Source organism: Bombus affinis, chromosome 2 (genome assembly GCF_024516045.1).
Source record: "Bombus affinis isolate iyBomAffi1 chromosome 2, iyBomAffi1.2, whole genome shotgun sequence".
NCBI classification, from domain to species: domain Eukaryota; kingdom Metazoa; phylum Arthropoda; class Insecta; order Hymenoptera; family Apidae; genus Bombus; species Bombus affinis.
The window spans coordinates 11,329,727-11,348,052 of record NC_066345.1 but is presented as its reverse complement, the minus strand read 5'-3'; the positions used below and the strand labels follow the sequence as shown (position 1 = coordinate 11,348,052).

At 39.9% G+C, this 18,326-nt stretch overlaps 1 protein-coding gene across 3 annotated transcripts in view; it reads right to left on the bottom strand.

Annotated features, from left to right (window-relative positions):
* Positions 1–18,326, bottom strand: part of LOC126928917 (bifunctional heparan sulfate N-deacetylase/N-sulfotransferase) — a 371,054-nt gene that overhangs the window by 197,978 nt on the left and 154,750 nt on the right. The window contains exon 4 of one of the 3 annotated variants that reach the window (XM_050744798.1): positions 1,622–1,681. The exons of 1 other annotated variant lie outside the window; for it this stretch is intronic. The gene's annotated coding sequence lies outside the window, so the exon portion shown is untranslated. Of the gene's footprint in view, positions 1–1,621; positions 1,682–17,065; positions 17,091–18,326 lie in introns of those variants that run through there. One more of the 3 variants, XM_050744800.1, reaches the window with a different exon arrangement.

Below are 18,326 nucleotides of genomic sequence, written 5' to 3'. Positions count from 1 at the left end.
AAAACATTCAAAGAAAAATACTCATTGTATTATTTATCAGCTAAAACGGAATGTGAAAAACGTTTCTATAAAGAAAGACATTGACAAAATTCATCGATTCATCTTCAAAGAGGAAAATAAAAAACGACGTAATACTTCGTCCTTCCATTTTCCCTTATCTAGGTCGAACAAGCCAGCCACCTCCAAAAACCAAAAATAAAAACACAACACGACACTCCATCTCTCAACTCGCTCTTATCTAATTTAGACTATCTATAGATTCCAAAAAACCAAAAATAAAAAAACATAACACTCCATCTCCCAATTCTTCCTTATCTAATTCGAACTACCTGCGCAACCTCAAAAATAAAAAAATAAAAAAAGAAAAATAACATGACAAACCTTATCCAATTTGAGCTACTAATTCAAACTTACACGCCCTGAAAGTTACAAAATTCAAAATACTATGCTATTCTAGTCCTTTACCGACGATTCGCTGGTTAAACTCAAGCAAACACAAGCAAACTTTGCAACGTGCGTTAACTCGCTTAAACCATCGTACGCAATCGATACCATTTTGAATCCTCAAAGGAGAAAGTTTTCTTCGTCTATCGAACTATCTAACTATCGCTAACAGAATTCTGTCCCTTCCATCTAACGAAAGGCTCCATTGGTGGGTACAAACGTTGTTGCGTGGCCAGCCGCAAATATTCGCGCTCGGGGACGTGGTACCGTTTGGGTCTCCGGACCGTCGCGTCAGCTTGAATTGAACCATTCGCGAAGAACGCGCGCGTGAATGAGCCCAGGCCGCTTATTTAGTGGACTGAAGCGGTAGCTACACGTACAGCGGCGTGTGTACACACGCGTACGCGAAATAAGCCCATTTCCATGGTACACTCGGCTGGCCACCGGAGGACAAAAGCCGCGTTTATACGTGCAAACTGGCGAGAGGACGCAAGGAACCCACGGGCCGGACGTTTTCCTCGCATAATACTTGCAATATGAGGGACGCTGAGCCGGAACTATACGCAAGAACCACCCCTTCTGTACGCGTGTTTATATGTGTGTACATCAGCGACTTCCTGGTCAGGGAGGAAGAACCATGGGTTGCAAATTACACAGAAACAAACCGGGTAAATAAGACTGACGTTTTCTGAACCCTTTGGCGCTTAATGGGCGCTTCTAACTTGGCTTCGAGTCTTCCTCTGAGGTAGTCTTTTGGTGGTGATTTTTAAAGATATTTTAAGTGACGTTTAATAATTATGGTAAATTACTGATGCGTTTTCAATAACGAAGGAATGTAAAATCTTTTTTAAATTGGATATTGTAACTCCCGTCCGTATTTTAATGGAAAAGTTTCATAGTTTGCTACTTTCTCTTCGTTCGCGGTTTTACACTGACAGCGATGAGAGAGGGGTTTGAAGTATATTGATCGATTAATTAGCAAACTATTTGTGTAACATCCAACCGAGCTTCTTCATTAATTACAACAAAGTGACAGCTTTGATTCGTGACGGACAAATTTTCTTTGAACGTAGGGAACATTTTCGATCACAATCTCTCATCAACTAGAAAATTGTATATTCTTAACGTTAACCATGCACTTTGTTTATAAATAAATCTTAAAAAAATCGTGATGTACCTCGGTTTTAATCCGCGAAGATTGGATCTTGTAGCAGTACCACAGGCGGATCAAAGTAACCTGAAATATGTGTACATACATATGTAGGTTTTTAAATAATTAAATAATTAATTAAATTAATAATTAAATAATTATTAAATAATTAATCTTACCTTACTTAAATAATTATATTTAAAAAATATAGAAAGTATTATATTTCTAAAGCATATGTATTTTCAAACGATATATTACACGATTAGTAACAACAATAAGCGGTAAAATTATGTAGAGCAAAGCAGAATTAGAGAACTGTAGAAAGGTTTATAGCGAAAGCAATCGTATAGTAATTAATTACAACCTAAAAATTGTATAAGTACAACTTTTAAACGATATTTATAGAAAGAAACATTTCCGTATTTTCGCACGTATTTTCTAAAGTTTTTAGAAGAATTATTAATAATTAGGGAAATTAGTTTGCATTCTTTATATAAATCTTCATACAAATTCCCGAAACAGTGTCAAGTCGAAAATGGCTGAATGCTTCATAAAACATTTGGACTTGACAGGTTAGACAAGTTAAAAGCGCAACAAAATTCCACGGTCTCTCATCGTTTTCTCTTCTTCGCTTCTAAAATTTCGTTTGTAGAATTAAATCACGCGCAGAAGCGTTCAGTCGTGTAGTATAGGACGTAAGTACACCGACGGTATAGTTGTTATATTAATTGCCGTTTGCAATGAATGACGCGCAATATTTCTCGCTGTGTTCGGCGCAGTCGGCCAGTTTTGAATACAAATGGTACCATTAAACGGTTCGAGCTGCTTATTCGGCCAATTGTCCTCGCGAAATGACGTCGTTCAATCACACAGAATTCACTATTATGTCGAGTTATGTTAACCTCCCCACCAGAGAAGGGAGTCGGATCTTTCGCAAACCATGCTCACAAAGCCGAGCGGCTTCTTGCTACGAATTTCGATAGTCACCCCCTTTCGTTTCACGCCACGAAATACGCTGTCTCGCGTCCCGTGAAAGCCGTGCAAGATAAATACGTCGTATAAATACGTCGTGTAACTGCCCTATGAATTAATTAATCGTCGTGTTGGCCGTTGGAAACGAACTACCCTTGCGAATAATGGCCCCAGAAGGGGGTAGTTTTTAGACTCGCTGACGTACCTCGAAGAATATCGCGAGAGATATTATTCGGTATTATGCCCTATCCTTTTCATGTACACTCATCAATCAATTTTCTAAAGCGTAACGTTAAGCTTAGGCATTGTTTCATTTAAAACAGATGCGTTTCATAAATAACTTTTGTTAATTAGATAACCAGACAGAAAAAGAAGTGGTTATACGTTTGTCTTTCACGACACGTTCGATACAGGGATGTGACATAAGGATTTAATTTCCGGAAAGATCAATTACAACGATTAACTAGGAAGATTTATTTGTTTGATTAAATGATTTTTATTAATTAAAACCGACAGAGTGGAATGCTTATCACCGTGTGTGTAAACCAAGCTCCGAGAATGTGAAACATTAAAGTTCGAATTCAATTCTCGTCGCTCGATCCATTCTCGTTACAAAATTTCGCTCGAAAATCACCGTAAACCTGCACCCAGACATCGAAAACGATAATCAGACGCGTCGCAGAAGTCTGAAAATCGAGCGCAACTCTCCCGCGCTGCGTGGAGTTGCGCGTACACGTTAGCGCTTTGCTGACGGGCGACGGCGACGCGTTTAAGGATTAAAATCGAGCTTACGAAAACCGGTCGGGGACTCGGTTCGCTACGTGTGCACGTAGACTCGAGAGAGCAGATGTTCGTAATTGCTCGCCCACCCCCGCGCCTGGTCGTCGTTAGAAGTGGTGCCCGGCGCGGAAAATCCTCCTAGAGTAGGTTACACAGACATAGGCAAGTTTACGTGTGCACGTCTGCCGACACAGTGTGTGTAGTGTACATGTCCGCGGGCTGTGTGTGCGCGTGGTGCGGCAAGCGTGTTTAACTTAGCCTTCATGCGCCCTCGAGGTGTAAACAATTATTGCTGGAACGATGCAAAATGAAAATCGCAAACACCCACGCCTCGGCTACTGCCCCGCAAGTCTACGTCGACTCCGCGTGTCATCGATTATAAATGCGGGCCGGATGTTCCCGCCAGAAGGTTGCCCGCACCCCGAGGAGCCGCTGTCGGAAGTGTACTTTCGTCCGGATCAATGGGAACTGAAATATGGACGTCAGCTTCTCGGGGAATTGGGTTTGGTCGAGCTTTGTTTCGACTCGTTGTTAGTTCGATCATATTATACGGGATGTTATATGGGTCGAGTTAGATTCGATGGGAGGTGGATTTAACTTCATACATTTGGAAGAAACCACCCTACTTCTAAATTTATTGCTTGGTAGCTGTGCAAGATTATAGGACGTGGGATTAGTTGGGAGTTTGTTTAATTGGATCGCGCATTTGGAACAAATACGTGTCTTTTCGTAATTCACTGGCTGTTGCTTGGGTAATATTATAGGGGACACGTTGAATTGGATTTATAATTATTTGGGGGTTGTTTTGACTGGATCATGAGTTTGGATGAAATACACCTTTCTGAGTTTGTTGGTTATTAGCTGGATGTCATTATAGATAATACCGTAAAGGGTAAGGCGAGTTGATTCTAGTTTAGCATTGCTTTGATCAGATTATATGTTTGACCGGAACAGGAGTCTTTTCAAAGTCTGTTACCCGTCAATTGGATTATGTATTCGATGAAAAGAGGTATTTTTTAAACTTGTTACTTGTTAATTAAGGGATAATGAGGAGTGGTTTGGATTATATTCGTTTGGAAGTTGTTTTAAGTATATTTGATAGAGACAAATATTTTTTTAAGTTTATTACATGTTAATACAAGACAATACTTGTCCTTGTTTATTGAGAGTGAAGAACGATATAGCTAGTTTCTTCCAGGGAATTAATTTAAAATAAAAGTGTATTTCATTGAAAGTTCATTGAAAGCAATTCGCCAACCGGGAGAGTAATTGTTAAATGATTATAAGGGTTCGATGAACATTTTTAACCCTTGGTAAATAGAGTCGTTGCGAGAACAAAGACTCCTATAATGACTTCTTGACTCTAAAGTGAATAGTCCTTGCTTCTACGCACTTGGAAATATTCATCGAGGGATTAAGGGGCAGAAAATTCGAATCACGAGGTCAGAACTAACGAAATAACGATAAATGACTTGGTAATCCTGATTAAAAAAAATACGTCTCTCGCAACGATGCTCTTACGACTTAAAAAAAAAAATACGACCTCGAATGCACAATAAACTGTTGGATGTAAGACATAATAACCAGCGAGTAAACTTCTCCACGGACGTATATACTCTCGTGGAAAACTCGAATGTATACACCTCTGGACTTCTATACGGGGTGTTCCATTTAACTTTTCTCACAAATATCTTCGTTATTGCGGCTAATGATACTGTTTATTTTATGCGTAGCTTCAAGATCAGAAATTAAGCGATTTACACTAACCAATATATAGAGTGTTATACGAAAATATTAACGTTATTAATCAAACAGACAATTAATTATCTGACAGAGAATGTTAAGCTGGAGAATCGATATTATCAATCGGTAATTTGATACACAATATTACTAAGAATACACTCTCAAATGTATAACCTCGTAAAGACCATTCTATCCCACACACAAGATCAGAAATTGAGTAATTTATTTTAGCTATCTGATGGAAGATGTTAAACAAGAATATTAACACTACGGTTAAATAAACATTACCGGCGGATACACAATGTTCCCAAATATACATAAGCTGCTAAAACTCGTCAGCCGGAATCCCAACTTTCCCTAATTCATTACCCCGTATCAGCACCCTCACGTACAAAATGTCATCCCCGGATCACTACTTCCATATCAGAGCAATTCACTGAGACGTCAAACAACCTTGTTCACGTCACGTTCCACCGATACACGTATTGTTCATATCACCCCAGTATATCATCACCATTATATCTCCATCAGCGAAGGAACAGAATGTTCGAATCGAAACGAGTCACCCTGTACCACAGCGTGACCATGTCGCGCACTCGGTCCTCGGTTGTAATACTCGAAAATCCACGTGCGCACACCTACACAAACTCGCGACAAACACATTTTGTTTCGAGCGTGTTGGAGTCTGATGGGAGGTAAAAAGCAGAGGTAGAAAAAGGAGAACGCCAGGGGGGTCGGAGGGGCTGGTAACGAGAAGAGAAGCGTCGTTAATTTCTACGTCGGCGGAACAAGGCGACGAGATTTACTGATATTTTTTCCACTGAGCTTTTAACGCCGGCGATTCACCCCCGCGCCAGCCCCTCGCCGGCAAGCCATTCGCGAATTACAAATGTTTATTGCGCCGAGTGGGTTATAACGGGCAGCCGGCAGGCGACTAACTAGGGAATTATGCGGCGCGGCTCTTTTCGAAATCACCCTGACGTACCGGGCACGCCCCTTCTGCCACGGTAATATAACCGCGCGGAACGCTCGTCTTGATGGCTCACGCCGACGATCGCCATCGTCTGAGGATTCAGTCGACGAGAGATCTCATCGCGTTTTCCATGATTAATATCGGACTCGGCGCTCTAAGGAAAGAAGGAAAGTGGCTGGACCCTCTATCCTTTGAAAATAAGGGTGCTGGATTTCTGACGACTACGCGAAAGCGGTTGAAGAGTTCTTGGAATTGCTGGGCGAATTTTTCGTTTAAGCAGATTGTGGAATCTGATGCATGCTGACGACCGTACTTGGACATTTCGTGGTGTTAAATCAAATGCCTTTCATCGCTTTCGTTTCTTAATTATTTTCATATGAATCTCGTAATTCGTTTGTATCATTGTGCCTGGCAAAGTAAAGTTTTACTCGAATTTTCCAACGATTATTTTCTTACGGTCAGCGATGTATCTATAACTAATAAGTCTACTATTTTTCTGTAACTGTTACAAATAGCCTTGAATCGTCATTTCTCTGTTGTATGTATATGAAATCCTATTTTATGAACAATTTCATTAATGTCAGATAACCATCGCTTTTTCTAGAGAACTGGCAAATATTCTGACATTCGTGCGCAAATATGTAGATATAAAGTGTTTTATGTATAAAATTCTAAAGAACAGTGAAATTATCGTTGCTCGTATTGTGAATTAGGAAAAATGAGGAAGCTGCTCGACGCGCGTGTTACGATCGCAACGGATGAATAGTATGCAAATCGATCGAGATACAATGGAAATTCGGTTTGAAATGATGACCAGTTAATGGCGGTCCCATGATCTAATGAATCGTGTTTATCGAAGCTTGACCCGGCGACTTGCGAAATTGTTTGGAGAACAACTCGCCACACCGATGCTCGAGTAATTTAATCGCACTAACTGACAAAGTCAATAGAGATGGGTCAAGCTTCGACTGATATCAATACGCAATGATTGCCAGGCTGTTCTTGCTGATAGTGTATAAAATTGGAATATCGGTGAACCAATGAAAAGAGCGAAAGAGTTCTATATAAATTCGATTACTTGAAATTTAAAGAGAGAGAGTCAAAGCGAGAGAGAGAGAGAGAGAGAGAGAGAGAGAGAGAGAGAGAGAGAGATGAATCAAAGCATAGAGTAGTTTAATTGAATCCGATTATAGAATTTTTATTTACGAAAATATCGAAATTTCCGAATGTCTCGTTCTAGAAAGTATATAACTCGTTTTTGGATTATCATTCGACAAAACGATGTATGAAAGATCATAAGATTCTTTTTATAACGAGAGAAGAATTCACACTTCGTGAAGAAGGATTCACATAGGTGGATCAGACACAGTATTACGTGGTGTTTTCTTAGAAATCAAATATCGTTTTCATTTTCTTTTTATAATTCAGTGGGGCATATGAGCTAATCCTTTAGTATACAACGAGTTTCCCTAGGAATATTGTTAGGAAGGATAAAAAATGAATTATTCGCTTCAATGAGGTTTAGTGGAATAAAAAAATGAACGTCTCATTTCATTTCAAATCAGAGGAGATAGCTGCCTTTACTCCTCTAGAAAACTTTGTTGCGCATTAAATATTCAACCCCTCTATCTCATTTAACTTGAATAATAAGAACATGTAACTTCAAAAAGAAAAAAAAAAGAAAAGAAAAAATATAGATATCTGCAATGATTTCTGAGAAATCAGGTTGTACGTACGCTATATTCTGTTTAAGCTGTATAAAACATATTCTCCGAATTACTATACATACATTACTATCTATGAAATTATAAAGACACATTAAAATTACTAAAAACTTTTGAAAATATCCCATCGAATACAAATTAGTTGTACGTATGTCACAGAATATCGAATGGTTACAAAATTCACAAAGGTTTACCGCCCTAAACATAATCCTTGCCAGAGAAAACACAAGGAATTCTACCAAGAGAGTCATAATAATATCCCTAAACGATTATTCTAACAAAATTTCCCCACGCTCGATCGACGATATTCCGTTGGAAAAACCACGATTATCGGATCTATTCTAGGGTAGAAAAAGTTTTCCAGTCGAAGGGTAGGAGGATCCCTGTCCCTCGTAATCCACGTCCGATTTCCGTGTTCCAAGCTTCGAGGAACGATAAAAGTAACGACCATCCTCGCCAATAACATCATGGTTACGTTCGTCGTACACCCTCCTTCGAGGGGTGGGGTCGTCCCTTTGCTAATTGATCCACCGCATTTTTCCTATAAGGAATCACCGATGCCACCCCTGAAATTTACCCGTAATTTCGAGGTTTACACGCAGCTCCGTAATCTCTCGGTTTCACGGAGAAAATTCCGAAGACTCGACGGAAACACGAGTGCGACTGGCGTCTTTTATTTCCGAGCGACACCTAGACGCGTGAAAGGGTCGAACAACGAACTTTGACTTCGCATTCACTGCGAAATTTCCATCGAGGGAAATATTATACGAGTTTCCGCGTTGTTCGAGTGTCTAACTAACTACGTTTAAGCCTCGATCGTGTGCAGTCGACGGCCGATGTATATAGGAGTCGTATGGGCCGGAAGGTTTGAAATTGATGGAATTTTTTCGAGCGTGTTTTGTAAATGAATATTCATTTGAAATAGGAGAATTTTTCTTCGAGTTTTCGATATCCCTTTCTATGGCTTTTTTATTATTTTTGTTAATCAATATTTCAAGATCACAGGAAAAAATATCAGTCACATTTTTCATGTTTTATAGAAAAACAATTTTCAAGTTGAATATATATTCATCGTATATATATTGAATATATATTCATATATATCGTCCATCGACTTTACATTCTCCCTTTTTGTTTTATTTTGGTATTAAATATATGTATGCCTGCTACTTTTTTCATCATTTCAACCATATCGATTGTCATGATACTGGTTATTTCTTGTATATTTGGCTTTAACGAGTCTTCATCCCAATCATGTAAGTTTCGCAAAAATATATCACGCTGAGGAATGTACAAAATGCTCAAAATAGTCCTCATAATATTTAAGAGACGAAGTAGATCTTCAGTTATATTCACGAGTATCTAAATTCGTATAAATATTCGCGATATATCTATGGCCATCGACGAATATAAACGATTCTACATATTCCCTACCTTAACCTACCCGTTACAATTACTGTTTTCCCTTCGTATATTTAGCCCTATGAGATTTGATAAAACGTAAATACAGAAATACAAAGTAGTGTTTCTTTTTTCCGAATTGCTCGCGTCACGACGTCATAGATCGAGTTTTTAATATTCAGCGTGCAACGGTGGCGAGCACATTGTTAACAAGATTTCATTCACCGCTGTTAAGTCGAGGAAATTAATTCCAGCCGGCTTTCGCAGTAACGCTGCTGATGAAAGTAATTAATTAAACGGCGTCTAACGCGAACTTTATAATCGCGCCGTTTAATAGACTTATAGGGCCGATGCGCTGCATGTTAATTCAGAAAATACATTTTCTTGGACGGTGGCGCGTTCAACGGCTTTCTCCAGCAACCTTTCATCCCTTTCTCGGTAAACTTGTTTGCCCGGCAAGATTTCCCGTCAGTGTGCCTAAGAATTTTTAAAAAGTACAGTGTAACCGTTAAACATTGATGAATCGTGAAATTTATCTTTCATACGGAGAGTATCTTCTTCAAACTATCTTTTCTGTTTGTTCGAAAAATTTATCTTAGATTTTAGTCTCGGAGAGATTCTATGTTTCGTTTTCCTTTTCCTTATTTTTTATTCTTATTGTTAGGAAGAAATTGCTCGCATTTTGGGAACAGTACATTTCGTAGCCGCATTTGCTACAGAGAAACCGGGGAAACGTGGATCGACGTGTGGTCACGTGGCAAGGAAATGCACGGGCCAGGACTGCCGACCTCCAGAAAGCACGCGAGTTGAATATTTATCGTGTCCACCCCCCGACACTGCATCGGGACAAATTAACGCCGACCAGCCGGGGTCGTGTGTGGCGAGCCAACGTAGCGACGAGTTTCGCCCTTTCGTTCGCTCTACTTGAATGAAACTAGATCGATATTTATGTCTGTATCAAAATGTCTAATCGAAGACATTATTATTTTTCTGAGAATTATTTTGTAATTTAATTGTACACTCTATATATACGTAAATATTAAGTTGATTTCACTTTCTCAATTCTCTAAATCTTTCTTTACTCAAGAAACAATTTTACCCTTTCATAGATCATTTTATATGTCGTTTTAATAATGAAAATTTTCTTTTTCATATAATAGGATTGTTATTTCCCCCGTACAAATGTATTTTATATACAAAAACGTATCTCTTGATGACATTTTTTAGAATGTTACATTCGCCATATACAACGTGACAGATTGATCTATATTGATCTCTTTAATTTATGAAAACTTATTTGCGCGAGGATTACTTTTATGCAATTCGTATACCATTTCTATAAATATTTTTCCAGATTAATTTACCGGAAAAAGACTTGTCAGGGAACAAGTGGCGATTTGTGCAGAGTTGCCTGAAATCCCAGCGAAGGATGCAATATTCTTTTATTCGACCTCAGTGTGGCCGGTCATCGCGTGATCTCTCACTCGTTCAACTTTTGTTAGAGATCGCCACCGCGCCGAGCAACGAACGTGATTCGTATTCCAATGTCACAAATATGAGGACAGCCACACACGTTGAATCGCAGGTCGAAGTTAAAGAAAATGCAACCACCCCCGTAACAACAAAACAGCAACTTTTCACCAACCAAAAATATATACAAACCAACGTGAAACGAACAATCAAGCTAGGCAAATAAAACGAGTTTACATCTCGAAAATTAGAGGTAGTTTCCATTTACAAATCAGCCTCGAGGGGACAGGAACACGCGTCCCCTAGCGTATGTAAGCCGACTCGTTTCGCGCCGCAATCCGACGCGTTTCACGCTTCCGCTCGCGCGTGTACAAACACATACAGAGTCCAGCCTTCGTACACAGCGCATTACATATGCATAGTTTCATAAATTCGCCCGCGATATTCGCTTCTTCTCCCGTTTCCCTCTTGGTTGCCTGTGAAAGCCAGCAACCGCCAGAGCTTTTTAATATTACGGCACCGGGCCAACATATCCGCCTAGTTTGACGTACCGAGCTTCCGGAACTACGGAGCCGGGTGTCGGCTATGGTTAATGTCAGATACCGATCGCGTATTTAGCATTCCTCTTGGTGGTGTCTTCTCCCTTACGTTTATTCGCCGAACGTCGAACCTAATATCGTCCATTAATTGGCCTCTTCGCTTTTATTATTAATACAAGGGGGATCGCAACGCACACACGCTCCCTGTATGTTCTTCTCTCTGGCTGTGGATTCCAGGGATGTGAACGAGACGGGGTAGACAGGATTAGACGTGTGGTTTGATTATAGCGTAGGAATAGGGGTTGATTTGTTTGGACTGAATTAGGTGACAATGGTAGATGGTTGTTTAATTATATATACATATAGATGTGATTGTGCAGGGCGGGTGTGATGGTAAATTTGGGGTGTATTGTGCTTTGTGAGAGTTGTTTGGGGAGAAGATGGGACTCGAGATGTCGTTTGATTATGGTATACGAATAGCGATTGATTTGTTTGGACTGGATTAGGTGACAGCGGGCGTGATTGTGGACAGTAATGGCCAGTTTGGGGTGGATTGTGATTTGTCTGTGATATTTGAATTAAGACTAAGTGATAACGATTAGAATATAGTTGACGTTTGATTATATCGTATGATACGTTTTCTACTTCTTTAGTCGTACTCACTGCAGTATGATTTATATTTAATCATTTTATATAACCATTTATGATATGTTCACGTTAGTGTATCTACTTACACGTACTAGACTATTTATTCTCGCGATAATCTTTGGAGATTCGTAATCAAACACTAAACAACCATTTCTTGGTCATTTCATTCTAACGGATACTAAGTCGAACCTTCTCACTGTACTTCCAAATTCTTCAAAATCCTGCCTTAACAAGCGATAAAAAGGACCATCAATCAGAGTATACAAAAACGCAACACCAGACTCCATTCAACAACCGAAGCTTCCCTAATCTTGAAGTAGTCTCGCGGAAAGCGGTTTGTATTCCAGAATACCACCGCTAAATGGGCGTCAATGGATCCCCTGACGAGCAATTCTCCGCCCGGCTCCCTTTCATCCGCGACACATCGGGTCACGGTGTATTGGTTGAAATTAATTTCCAACGTGGGGATCCGGCGCGTGGAGGCAAGCAAAGAGAGGGGGAGGATCGGGACAGACGGCGGGGAATGGGAAATTTTCGTAATGAAGTACGGGGGGACTAATGATACGCGGATAAAAGCCAGGCTGCGAAATGAGGCCGAACTGAAGAGCAGGAGGGCGAGAAAAAAAGAGGATAAGCAGTGGGCACACAGCACATTCTATCGAGATTCAGAACCGTCCGTCGAGGTCTATCTCTTTATAAACTGAAAAGAAATCGAGCTACCATTCCATCCTGCTCTTCTTCTTTCTCCCCACTTTTTCTCTCTCTTTCTCTGTCTCTACGATATTTTTCTTTTTCCTTCTTTCCAGTCTCTTCGTTCTTCTTTTTTTTTTCGGCGATGGAAGTGGAAAGCAGGCAGGAACGGGGTTTCGCAGATAAAAGCGCGGAACGAGAGAGAAAGAGAGAGAGAGAGGGAGAGGGAAAGAGAGAGAGAGAGAGAGAGAGAGAGAGAGAGGTCGTGCGGTCGTAAAAAGAGGATTGAAATTGCGCAAGACTTTCGTACGGAAATGGAGGTCCGGTATAGAAAACCGCGATTTTCATCATCGAGAATCTTCTCCCGGGCTATGGTGCATGAAATAATGTTTCCACGGAACGACGGGTAGCAGAGGAAGAAAATGGCCGGGACCGCGGGGTGGTTATTTAAACGTCGTCATCCGGTCGAGTGAATTTTTAATGGATGGCTACCCTTTCTCCCCGCTCTGCTTTTCAACAGTTTCAAGATGTTTCTTTTTTTTTTTTTTTACTATGTGCAGACCAGTCTACGGATTGGATACGCGGAATCGTTTCGATGCGTTCGACGAATGGAATTTCCTAGCGGTAAACGGTATTCGATGTCTCTCCCTCGTATCGCAGAACATTTTTGTTCGTCTTTGCGCAACGTTGCTTCCCTCTCGTATATCGCAATGAGCATTCGATATTCTTTCAGAAGAGACTTTACTTTCGTTCCGTTTGAGAATTCTTGTTGCTTGGTGTCTCGTCAGTTTATCGTACGCTTCTTTCGATTTCTTTATGGTACTGTCTAGTTTGCTTGGAACATTCTGACAGTCGTAGGAATTTTTATATCACGTTAGAACTTTTAATTGTTAATTGAGGGACTCGGGGGAAAGTGGTATAAACGGCAGGGTCTTTGAGTTCGTAAAAATTGCAGGCAAAGTGGTGTTTTTTTATCATTGTTAAGAACATGTAGGAGGCTTTGGTAGAATTAACGCATTATCTTTATGGAAATTGAAATTCAATTGTGTATATCCATATTATTTTCAATATAAACAGTTTCAATGATAATTATCTGCACGCAGTATATTTGGTTATGCATGAGAAGTTGGCTGCTCTAGTTAACTTAACGTTGACTAGGAACGATGAATATTAAAACGTATAATCATCTGGATCCTCCAAACAGTAAAACAAAATTCTTTTGATAAATGTACGCTATCTCGTCTTGTAGAACAATGAGCTTGTACCATTTATTCATTGAACTTCTCAATTAGCACTTTCATTTTCCTATTCTTTTATCTCTTAATTTATTCGCTAATCAAAATCAGCTTCGTAAAAGATAGTGCTGTCGAAAATTTTCCTTTCCAAAGAGACGAAGAAAAGAGATAATCGTCTAGAGGATAGAGTAGGCGGTAGAACAGGAAGTTACTTGTGGTATGACTTTCCAAGTGTCAGGCCTCTTTTGTCTCCGCACAGGTTTCGCGAAGTAGACGGATCTTAAGGAGAACGTCATTCGGTTTCTGGAAGCAGGTCTTGGAGCATGAGTAATGCGAATACGCTTTCCCGAGAGTACGTCTGCTGCGTTATTTCCGTCGATACACATTTCTTTCTACTACAAAGTGCGCCAACCCTTCATCCCCTGTATTCTCTAGCTGTTCCGCCTTAACGTTATTTTCCTTTTATCTCCAAATCTCTCTTCGTCTGTCTATTGTTACAAGATTTTTTCACCATTCTCCTTTTATTCTTTTCCACGAATTTTCACCGTCATTTTTGTTCGACACGGTATATCGAAACACGGACGCGAATAAGTTTTCCGCTCGACCAACGCTGCGATCTCGCTGTCGATTTTCTTTGTATCGGAAATTGGAAAACGGCTACCGGGGTCAGCTTTGTCTTTCCAAGCTTTGTAACTTTTCAAACCTCGAAACCATCTGGTCGGCTAGGTCGTTGAACGAACAATAAAAATTTCAAGCCCGCCAATCGAAACAAGATTCAAAGAGATTCGTGCTATTCGGTTAATTAATAAACATCGGTTCCGCCTGAAACAATTCAGTCAATTCCTTTTATCGCGATTTTCGACGTTCCGATCGTTTTAATAATTGCCTTTCCTTGATGATGGATTCTATCATTTCGCCCATCTGAACGATTCTTTACTTCTTTTACGACGAATTCTGTCGTTACAGTCGCTTTAACAATTAGAAAATTTATCAATGCGATTCGATATTTAATGAATGATTAATTTCATTCACTGATAATGAACGAGTCGAATATTGATGATACTACAGAGGGACCAAATGCTGGAAAGTAGAGGGAAAGGAAATGTAAGTGTTTACGTATAAAACATCTAATCGCACGAAATTATACTTCTCTTGAAAGTGTTTCATTTTTATCTAAACGATTTTGTGGTGTAATTTCGAAAATATTTTATGTTCCTTGTCTTAACACTTTGCAAACAAAGTTGGTCCCGATCTTTAAGGAATTTAATAAAATAATTAATATTTCTCAGTACGTCACGCTAAAAAACGTTACTAGAAGTATCCTTAAATATGCTCGTTGATTTTTAATAAAATATTACACTCGTTAAATGCTGCTCGGAAAGTTCCTTGCGATTTTTAACTCTTTGGTCGGCGTAAACAGTCCTGAAAAAAGTCCTGAAAAAACCTGACTGGTTCTGGAAGGATAGAATATTTAAGTTGAGTGAAAGAACTTTTATAATTCAATAAATGTATATCGAATCGAAACTTGAAATAAACTCAAAATTAATGTAACTCGAGTCGGAACGAATCTTTTCAATTACTTCAAAAATGCTCGGGAATACAGGCCGAGCGCTTGTCAGAGCATACGGTGTTCAAAGTATTAAGTGAGTCACTCTGTATTTACTTGTTTTACAGCTCCTCCTTTCCTACTTCTTTAGAGATAGTGCAGTAAAATTTACACGAGATCTGTTCTTTACTAGTACGCCATCGCATGTTTATTACAAATAACGATACAAAAAAAAGAAAAGAAAAGAAAAAAGGGAAGAAGCAAAAACATTCAAAGAACGGTAACGACCTACGTTTCTCCATAACGTTCATATTTTCGCAAACCCACTGCACCATCGGAATGTCGACATTTCTGCGATACACGTCCAGGCAAATATTTGCGTCGCTATCTGCCTGCGATTCTGACGTCTTCGATATCTCCACCCGCTGGTCCCCTTCCCGATTTCTCTTTTCCAACGATCGTTCCCATGGTCCGAAGAGACTTGGCAAGTTTTCTAATTAGTATGGTGCCTCCGGGTAAGTGAAGTCGGCCCGCTCGATAGTTTAAAATGGGGGAAAACGGGAAAGGAACGCCTTTGAGTTCTGCCAGGAACTTTTGGCCTTTCCTTTTTCCAACCCCTATCATCCATCGTCCCTCTCTCTCTCTCTCTCTCTCTCTCTGAGACAAGTCGTAAAGTCGGTCCATCGACTTCAAGATTTTCTCCACCCTGACATCGTCTTTCTAACCATCCCACTTTCTACATTTTATTATTCGTTCCTCTGTTCGAATGTTCTGCGTTCGGGAAGTTCAACCCAAGAGGTGGTAAAAAAAAAAGAGGGATGAGAGAATGGATGGCAGGATTATTCCATGAGGACGAGATGCTCGCGTATGCAATTAAAGTCAACAGGTTCTGCTGTCGGAAAATAATGGGATGTGAAGTTGACTGGAAGTTTGAGTAATTTTTAGCTGCATAGTGAGCACTGTATGGTGTTTTTAAGAGAAATGCGCGGAATGTATGGTCGCAGGCAAACGATTTGGAATATACAGCCACATAGACGTAGATTTTGCAATATAAATTTTCTTTCACATGTTTTCGAAATCACTTGGTTCGTGATAAATACGATATTGAAATTATTTCGTTCAAAATCACACAGACTGATAGATGTCTCCTATTTAGAATTTAGTTCTATTATTCTCAGCTTGCAATTATACGTTAGTATACGCGTATAAGTTTTCACATGCATCCGAATCTATAATAGACACAACACGATTAGGTGCAAACTAAAATAGTAGTATGGACATAGTGCTATCATTTTACATCCTACGTGCACCGTCTACTCTCTATTCACCGAAGGTACAATTAATTTACTGTCTTGGACAGTCGAAGGAGTAAAACAAGCAGACAGAAATCAAATAAGAAAGAGAATAATAAAATGCAAACAGCGAAACAAACATATTTTTCTAATCAAGCATCGATCAAGATCGAATCTATTCTCCTCTATCATTTCAGAATTCATCTTCCTGTTGAAAAGAGTGACAATTTCATCGCTGATAAATTTTAATCAGGGCTAGACGCGTCCACGTCACGCGACCTCTGTGACAGTGAATTTTCTGACATCTTATTACCATCGTCGTTAACAGTCGTCTACCGTGCAATCCCTTTGAATACAAGTGGCCGTGTTTAGGCACGGGCACGTAAGACCACTCGACTCTTCTCGTTTCACCCTTTTGAACCCCGTCATGGCCATTATTCCGCTGTTTTACGACTTACCCAAAAGGGTGACGCCGACAGGAAACTATTTACGTCTTCTCGGTCGTTTTATTTGAATATCAATTGTTCGACGAACTCGACGACGTGTAATGTGTCATATCGCAGTGGGAACCCGTGTTTGGTACTATGGGGTGGCTCGATCCCTTGCGGCAAGGGATGGAGAATCCTTGTCCATCTGCGAGGACGAAGATTGCGTCGTGGGGTGACTGTGACAGATTTGGCGGTAAAAGATCAGATATCAATGAGCGTCGAGCAAAGTATTTAAACGTTTCATTTCTTTATCTCTTCTCTCTATTATTGCTACTGTAAAATATATTTTTATAACAATCTAAGTTTAACAATTGGAAACGGTAATATGACGAACAAGCCTGTTTTACATTCACAAATATAAATTTTTTGAAAATAGTCGATGAATCTATAGAATTTGATAAATAATCAGACAAGCAATCAATATTTTTTGCAAATGTTCAATAGTGTGTAGCGATACATATTTAACACAGCTAAACAAAAAAGTTTTGGAAACATGGAATTGATTATTGAATTGAAAAAATATTTCGATCATTGGTTGCTAGAATCTATGCTCTCTGTAAACATTATGTGTTTAATAAATAGTCGTTTGTTAGCTTTCAAACAGCTTGCCGTTTTCCCTTGTTTATTTCACTGTTGAAATACACGAGTGATATGTTAAACTACCAGATGCAGATCTGAAATTTTTCCACGCTGGACATCCGCGAAACCTTCTATGCGATACTAATTGCTCGATTCGATCGCAAACATTATACAACACGAAGCCACCTTAATGACACGATTCATCGCATTCACTCGCATTCACAGAGAAACGTGTTTACGAACCAATAAAAGCGGCTCATCGATCATCGATAAACGCAACGCAGAACCGAAACGTTGGTAAACCCCGCGGTCGTGTTTAAAACTGACAAATCCGAAGCTAAAAAAAATAGCCTTACAGATAGGTTGAACCATCTCCAAAACGCGTAATGAAACGCGTGCACGGTCGAACGGCCGGAAACAGACAGGCGGGAAAACGAGGCGATCGGTCGTTTCGCGAGCGCGGCCCGATTCCATCCTAAATCGATTATCCGGCGTTCCATCAATTTCTAATTGACGCGATAATAAATTTTACGTCCGCCCCTAGCGTCGGCCCGCCTATTCCCGCTTCGAGCCCCCGAATTTCCAGCCTGATTAAATTTAAGCGCTTTGCTACACCCGTCTACGTCGTCCTCTTCTCGCGTGGGATGACGAG